This window comes from Echinops telfairi, unplaced genomic scaffold, assembly GCF_000313985.2.
Source record: "Echinops telfairi isolate 266 unplaced genomic scaffold, ASM31398v2 ScPeMD7_7459;HRSCAF=8497, whole genome shotgun sequence".
Taxonomy (NCBI): Eukaryota; Metazoa; Chordata; class Mammalia; order Afrosoricida; family Tenrecidae; genus Echinops; species Echinops telfairi.
This window is the reverse complement of record NW_022111359.1, coordinates 6,580,485-6,588,777: the sequence shown is the minus strand read 5'-3', so window position 1 is coordinate 6,588,777 and position 8,293 is coordinate 6,580,485.

Here is an 8,293-nt window from a genome sequence, read left to right as displayed (position 1 = left end):
CTCGGGCGCCCGGGCCCGGAGCCTCCCCGACTCTACTCGGGACCCGTCAGACCCGACCGCTACGGCTACCCCTGGGGGTGTCCCTTTCATTCTCCTACCCTGTGCCCCTTGAGACCCCCCACCCTGCCAGGCGCCTTTGAGTGTAGGCCGGATTGAGCCACTTAGAGCCGGCTCCAAGTCTGGCCCCGGCGTCCCTGCGCGCCCGGCGCACTCCCCCCAGATTCTGAGACCCCTGTTCACCCGACGGGATCCAGGCCTGCTGGGGAGAGGGTGCAGACCCACTGCCTACAGGCCTGGTCACTGCCCTGGGACCCCAGTGCCCCGCTTTTGCCAGGCCAGCACCCTCACCCGCAGACCAACATCCCTCGTGCCCCCGCAGTCAAGGCTCCTACCGCTTGTCAAGCCTCCCCTCTGCCCTGCACCCCTGCACCCCCTGCTTCTCCCACACTCCTACCCTCCTGCCCTCCACGTTTTTCCTTCCCTTTCCCAGCCAGCGTCTTGGCGCCTCCATCCCACCGGGAGCCAGGGTTCTACCCACCCCTTCAACTCCTGGCACCCCTGGAGCTAAACCTGATGGTTTCGGTGGACGACCCTGCTGTTGAAGCCCTATCTCCACATACCTGGGCTGGGTCCTCTTCCCGACCCAGAGCTCCTCCTGCTTCAGGGACCCCGGACTGGGGAGCTGTGGTGGGGGCGGTGCCCAGGGCTCTGCTGTTCGCTCGGGCAGTCGGGTGTCTGGTAAGGTGTCCTGTGGCCATGGGATTTCAGGGTCTGGGAGCAAGGCACATGGTTGTTGGGGGCCTGGGGACCATCTCCCCGTGTTCCCCTGCCTTTGGCCACACTGAGTGGATTTCCAGCGTGGAGGGCGCACTTCTCTTGAAGGGACTGTGTCACCTCCAACAGCTTGGAGTTAAAAAATGAAACAAAAGTGTATGTTCACCCCAAGGTGCAGCATGTCGCCATGGCCCTGGTCCCTTTTGACCCTGGGGAAGAGGTCTTCAGACCTGGTCCTCCTCCCTTGGGTTGGGCTGGGTCCCCCATGGCAAGGCAGTTGCTGCCAAGCCGACCCCAGCTCAAAGGTCTCCCATGGGCCGAGGAACTCTGCTTTGAGGTTTTCGGCAGTGGATCTCCAGGTCTTTCTTCTGAGGCATCTGAGAGCAGTCTGGGACTGGCAAGCTCTTGGCTAGCAGCTGAACGTGCTAGGCATTGTCTGAGCAGTTGTCATGTCAGTGTGTGGAAGGGTGGGCATATCCCGTGTTCTTGGGGAAGAGAGGAGTCTTGGTGTGAGGTGAGGGGTGGGAAACGACTGCTGGACAAACAGGCCCAAGAGTTCAGACTATGCACGCAGAAAGTGGGGCTGCTTAAATTTAAAACAGCCAGAGTCTGTCTGTCACCGACCGCCTGTGGTCCCTGGGGGCAGACAGCACCCCCCTCTCGGCAGAAAGTGCGGCGGGATCCTGGTAGGAAGGTGTGCGGAGCCATCAGGCTGGGTGCGTTCAGGGGTGCGTGTATATGTGCGTGATCGAGGCGGGGAGAGGCACCGGGGCTCCGTCGTGTCAGCAGTGGGGAGAAAAGTGCCTGTCACCCAGGGAGGTGGAGGTGGAGGTGGAGGCTGTGAGCTCTAGAAAGACTGGTTGGTGTGAGACAGAGACTGGCTCTGACTCTAGAGAAAAGTCCCCGTCCTGCCCTGAAATGTCACAGACCTGTGAATGCCTCCTGCCCGTTGGGAAGGGGCCCCTGGCCCCCTGCAGGCCCCTCCCTTAGGATGCTTGGGGGCGTGGAGTGGGAATTCCAACCAGGGGAACTCACCCGGACTGTGGGCTTTCTACTGAAATCTTTCCCTCTGGCTGGGCACCAGTTCCCCTGTGTGTGTGTGATTCTCCCACACCCAGGACTGTTCTGCTGCCTGCTTCTGCTCTCTGTAGGGTTAGGGGTGGGGTGGGGTGGGGTGGGGGTGGGGGGGATGAGTTGCTCTGTCCCCTAAAGGTCAAGTCCCAGAGGGGTGTGATTACTGGACAGTGGGGAGGGAGTGGGCAGACGTTGTAAAGCTTGAGAAGGGGGGTGGGGATGGGGTGTGGCCTGTAAAGGGAGCTGGAAGTGGTGTTGGTTCTGTCTGAGCCAGCCTGCATTCCCGAAGGACTACGGACTGGTCCTGTGGCCACAGTGGGCGGCTCTAAAAAAGTACTCTTGCCATCGACTCGATGCCGACTCATCAGGACCCTCTGGGACAGAGCAGAACTGTCCCTGTGGGGTTCCGGGATTGTAACACTTTACAGAAGCAGACAGCCTCGTTTTTCTCAGCTGGTGTGGTTTTGAACTACTGACCTTGAGGTTAGTGGCCTAAGGGGCAACCCACCCTGCCCCCAGGGCTTCCCACAGTGAGAGCCAGTGCGCGTGAATCTGACCCCTGACTTCGTGGGTACTGATTGACTTTTGAAGCCAGACTGGTTGCCATCGTGTGGGCCCCAGGTTCCTGCGGAGCCCTGTGCATGTCAGAGGAGTTTTCTCAGGCTGCTTTCCAAGGGCTCGCCAGCCCTTCCCAGCCACCCCTGGGTAGACTCAGCCTTCCAGTTAGTGCCCAAGTGCACTGGCCCTGTGCAGCGCAGCATCACTAAAGAAAGGGCCCTGCTGACATTTGCACGGGGGAACACTGTGGTGTGGCGGGGAGCCCAGGAGGTGCAGGGTGAAGCATGCAGCTGCTCACTGCCAGGCCACTGGCTCGAATCCCCCAGACGTGGTCGTCTGCACACACACAGATGATGCCCACGGACACCCGAGTGTCGTTCTTCCCTTCCCTTTAGGCCCACCATGCGTGGGCACCACCAGCAGGAGTTTGGTTGTGGTTTTTTGTTGGATCTGAAGGTGGGTGGTTCGAGCAACAGGAAAGAGACCCGGCGATCTCCTGCAGAGTTGAAGCAGGGGACACGTTAGGTGGCCCTGCAGGCTCCCTGTGAGTCAGACTCGACTCGCTGGCAGGGAGTTTCTGGTGCTTTGTCGTGAGGCTTAGTTGTTCTGGAAGGGCACACATGTTCTGACTGTGATGGCTGTGAGTGACTCGACCCCACCCCAGCCACCCGTGTTTTGGACAAGGAGATGGTGCCCGAGGTGGGTCCCCTGCCACTGTCATTGCATCATCATTATGCCCTCGTTACATCGTCACAGCATGAGGGGCTGAGGGCAGGCAGGGCCGCGGCCTCTCACGTCATGGCTTCAAGCGTTTGCTCAGTAAATCAGTCACCAGTCTGTGCCCCTGCTGCCTGGACTGCCAGGTGACACCTGCCTGCCATCCATGCGTGGCGTGACTGGTCACCCCCCCACGCCCCCCCCCCTTGGGCAGCCTGGCGAGGGTTGGCCTTCCCAGGGCATCTTCGTTTTTCTCCCTGAGTCTTCAGAGAGAGACGGCCTCTGTGGGCTCGTCCTCATGCCTTCCTGCTGACTTGGCCCCCGGAGAGACAGGCAGAGGGAGCCTTCGGGCAAGAGTGTGCTGGCACCAGAACTGGCTGTGATGATTGGGGGGGTGGGGGGCTGGTGCACAGGGGCAAGTGCTGCCCATGAGGTTCCCATGCACTGGCAGGCAGTCCTCCACAGGGCCCTGTGGGGCAGCCATGGCTCTGGAGCTGGAGAGAATGCCGGCTCCTCAGTGCTTTGGGGGGGGGGGGGCGGCTGTGGGTTGGGAGCCACACCCCAGCCTAATGCCAGCACCTGGGGCTGAGTGGCTTCCCAGAGGAGGGGCATCTGGGAGATTCCCCAAGAAAGCCTCGGAAACCTGGCACAGATGCTACTGCTAAGGACCTGCCTCCCGAGGCCTTGGGGCTCCTGGGACAGGGAGGCTGCTGAGGAAGGGGCTCAGCCAGGTGGGCCCCCAAGCCGATCCCCAGTGGAGGGTGGTAGCAGCTCCGGGTTTTTGGAAGTAAATTGCCCAGCTTTTCTTCAGAGGCACCACTGGGTAGACTAGAACCTCCTAGCAGTGCCCTTCTGTGCTCGGTGACAAAGTGCTGGGAGCTGCCTTCCCAGGGACTCCTGAGCACTCACCAGGTGCTTGGTGAGCAGCTTGGGAAGCTGCTCTCCCGGGCGGGTGAGGACTCGGCCCCTTGCTTCACATGGCCTCTGCCTGTCAGCCTAGCTGAACTCCCTGCCCAGGCCCCCCTGCCCCGTCCACTGCCTTCCTGATGTTGCCACACAATTTAAGTGGTCCCACGCTGGGACAGGCCTGACGTTTCCCCTTTGTGCTGGGCTTTTGTTGGGAGTGGGTTGGCCGAGGTTCCCCTGCAGGGGCCAGGCAGTGGCAGTGACCGAGGCCAGGCCCTTGTTTCTGGAGGTTCGGCAGCGTCTGCCCGGCAGCAGGCAGCTCTCTTGGAGGAGCTGCTGGGAGGCGTGCCAGCTGGGAGTGCAGGGACCAGCTGCTGACAGGAGAGCTGTCCCTTCCGAGAGGCGCATGCGAGAGTGGCCGTCCGCTAACCGCCTTTTCCGGCGTCCCTCTTCCTAGGAGGAGCCCTGGTGGCGGCGCCGAGGATTAAGCATCAGGCTCCGGAGAAGGAGGCGGCCGTCTGCTCCCACAAAGGAGGACAGCCTCAGAGACCTGTGCAGGGTCAAGAAGAGTCAAAATCAGCTCGGTGGTAGTGAGCTTCATTTTGATGGTTGTGGTTCATCTTTCTGGGAGCTGACCGCCAGGTCTTTTCTCCCCTGGAGCTGCTGGGCTGGAAGCAGTTGCTCCCTCCCTGCACCACCAAGGCTTCTTTGTGCAGAGCTGTTTCCGGAGTCAGCAGGTGGGGGGCTCAGCGGCGTGAATCTGTGTGTCTTCCCTGGCAGAGTGGCTCACAGTCAGTCTCATCTGCCAACCTTCTTTCTTAAGAAAGAAGCCCGTGCTGACAGGGCTCCCTGGGGGCGGGGTGAGCAGGCTGGGTGTGGGGACCCTGCTGGCTGGTCACTGACCCGCCGGAGCCCCAGGGGAGCTGGGACCAGGCCAGCTGCACAGGCTTCCTGCTGACTTTGGCCTCCGAAGCGCCCTGGTGCCGGCATGTAGCCCTCGGATGGGGCTGTGGTCTTCCCTCTTCCCTGTATGGGCTCTGTGAGGCGTGGGCTGAGCTTCGGGCAGCAGGTCAGCCGATAAGGAGACGTCGGCATCATGTCGGCAACACCCCGTGGTGCCGTGGTTAAAGTGCTCAGTTGGTGGTCTGCTCCAGTCAACTTGCACAGCCTTGGAAAGATACAGGGGCGGTGCTCTCTGCTGTGGGGGTCGCCGCGGTGGCTCAGAATTGCCTGGACAGCGCGCAGCCACAGTGAAAGCCTGAGCCTCAGAAGCCGGCAGCCACGTGGCGTGGCTGCTGCTGTGACCCTGTTATACAGTTCCTCATGTTGTGGTGACCCCCCCAACCATAACATTATTTTCGTTGCTACTTCATCACTGTCATTTTGTTACTCTTATGAATCAGGTGACCCCTATGAAAGGGTCATTCTACACCCCTCCCCAAAGGGGTCGAGCCCCACAGGTTGAGAACCTCTGCCATAGAGGGTTTGTCTCTGCTGGAGCCCTCCCAGCCGTTCCAGGCCGAGGCCTGCCTGAGTGCCTGTGCTCACGGCTTGTCACCAGTCCCGGGCCACCACATGAGTGGCTCAGTGGAAGGCTAGCAGTTCAGATTCACCCAGAAGGAAGCTCCTCAGAGAGCAGGCCTGGCAACAGCTTCCCAACGGCCACAGCCTGTGAGCACCGGGGCGCTGGTGCACCGAGGTGGGTCTGCTGGGCAGCAGCTGGTTGTCGGTGTTGTTCGTGTGGTGCAGCCCTACTCAGATGGGTGTGCTGGTTTTGCACCCGATTTGTCTGGATCTTTAGCCACTGTTGCCAGGCCTTTCTTCTGCCCTTAGATGGGGTGTTTTCACCTGAATGTCCCAGTTTCTGCCCGCAGCTTGCCTGGGGGTTTCCTCTGCCCCGATCTGTGCGTTGTCCTCATTCCCGTAGCTGTTTGGGCCTTCTCTACCCCCCAGGTCCTCCTGCTCCTTCCCCAGTGTGCCAGGTGAGCAATTCTGCCCTCATTCTAATGCCCGGCCTGATGAGGATCTCGCTGACTCTCCAGGTCTTGGGACCAAACTTGTAATGCACCTGTCTGATGATCACACCGTCCCGTGTGTACCACTACTTCGTACTTTTCCACTTTCCTCTGTGGTGGGAGTAGCTGTGACAGACGTGCGCCTGTTCCACCCTGTCTGTGGTGGTGCCATCCCCAGAAGGCCAGGCTCAACGCCCCCTGACCTCCTCCTCCCTGGCCCCTAGTGGCTGTGCCAATAGACTCCACCCACTGAGCCCTTACAGGAGCCTCCGCTCAGGAGGGCCATCTGCACTCGTTGGGCTCGATTCCAGTTACCTTCAGAGGTGATGTCAGGGAGAGAGAGCTTCAGGCCGAGGCTTAAGGCTCACCCTCTGGGCAGTCCACCTGGGCCCGTTCCTCTGCCCGACCCTAGCCCTAATCCAGGTCTAATGACTCCACTGTCCTAAGGCCTTGGGTGCTGTGTTCCAAGCATGATGACAAGGACAAACAAGCTGTGGTCCATTGCTCTTAGAGATGCAGGGGAGACCAGACTCAGGGGTTTTACATGGGAATTACACTTGGGGAGCTGGACACATACTGGCAGAGGGCATGGAGATGGGGGTGGGAGTAATGGACACCTGCCGAGGGCACAGGAGGTGGCTTGGCCCCAGTGGGAAGCTCAGGAGGTGGGACAGAAGGCAGCTGAGATGGAGCCCCAGCTGAGGATGAGGGGACAGGACAGCAGGAGTGAATGTTGCCCTTGGTGGGGAGGTGGCGAAGGCTGGTCCTATGGTTTAGGGGCCCCTGCCCTACAGGGTTGCTATGAGTCAGAATCGCCTCAGTGGCAGGGAGTTTGGTCTTGGTGTCCTGGTGGTGTGGTGGTTACGTATTGGGCTGTGATCTGCATGGTCAGCAGTTCGAAACCATCAGCAGCTGTGCGGGAGACAGATGGTCTTTCTACTCACACACATTTACAGTCGCAGCAGCCCACAGGGCGGTTGCCGTGAGTCAGCGTGGACTTGATGGCAGTGAGTTTGGTGTTGGTTTAGTGCTGTGCAGAAGGAGCCTAGCGGTGCAGTGGTTAAGCACCTCAGCTGAATGAAGGGTGGCAGTTGGGACACACCAGCCACCCTGAAGGAGAAACCTGATGATGTGCCGCACTGTCATTGGGGGTAGGAGGGAGGATGGGGCCATGAGTCAGCCTTGGCTCAGTGGCAGGGAGCTTGGGAAGGCTTGCTGCTAACAGAAAGGTGGGTGGTTCTGGTCCACCCCCGGTTTCCTTGGAAGGAAGACCTGGCAGTCTATTTCTGAAAACTCAGTTGTCGGAAACCTTGAGGTGCATAGCTCTACTCTGGCACATGCAGGGCACCCTGGGGTGGTGTCTGCATCAGCTGGCAGTGGGTGTGCAGAGCGCCTTGGCGGCACGGCAGGTCAGTGCTTGAACCCACCTGGCCCCACAGAGAGAAATGTGATTATCTGCGCCCCTCAGGACCCAGGGATCTCCCCCCAACATCAACAGTGGAGGCTTTCCTATTTTCCTCAGTTTGGGGGTTACACACTGAGCCCACTGCCAACTGAGATCGTGTCTGCGTGACTCCTGGCAGTTCATTGGGGCCTGTAAGGCCCACTCTGTCTCCCAAAGGGTCAAAGTGGCCCACCTCCAAGGGAGACTAAGGGAGTTCCTCTCCATCCTTATTGAGAACAGGAAGAGACAGGGGGCAGTGGGGTAGCTGCTCCAAAGGTGGTGTGTACCTCCAGGTCCAACCAAGGATGATGGAACAACCTTCTCTGCCCTCCAGTGCAGCTGGTGAGAAGGAGCCATCTCAGCTCACCCACTGGGGTATTGCCAGTCACCTTAGCTGTAGGAAGCACGTGTCCCCATGGCCTTTGAACTGGATGCCGGGGTGGGACGGTGTCTCTGGGAAGTCGGGGCTCTCAGCACCAGAGTGGATGAGTGGGTTTTGACCCTAGGTGTGGAGCATGCTCTGCAGGGAGTGGTAGCTGAGCCTCTGTGTCCAAGGTGGGGGGCTGGCTTCAGAGCAGTCCTGTGACCAGCCACCAGTAGCTTTCCTTTTGATGCCCACTGGCAGCCCCCGAGAACCAGTGCTTGTTGGTGGCTCTGGTGACCTTCCACGGGGAGGGGGATGTGTGTGTTTCCATCAGGGGCATGGGGATGGTGACGGGGACTAAGGGGACAGGCCCTTGGGAGGGCCGTGTGGGCATGGCAGAGTGAGGGACAGGCTGTCGGAGCACATCCCAAGGGAACCAGC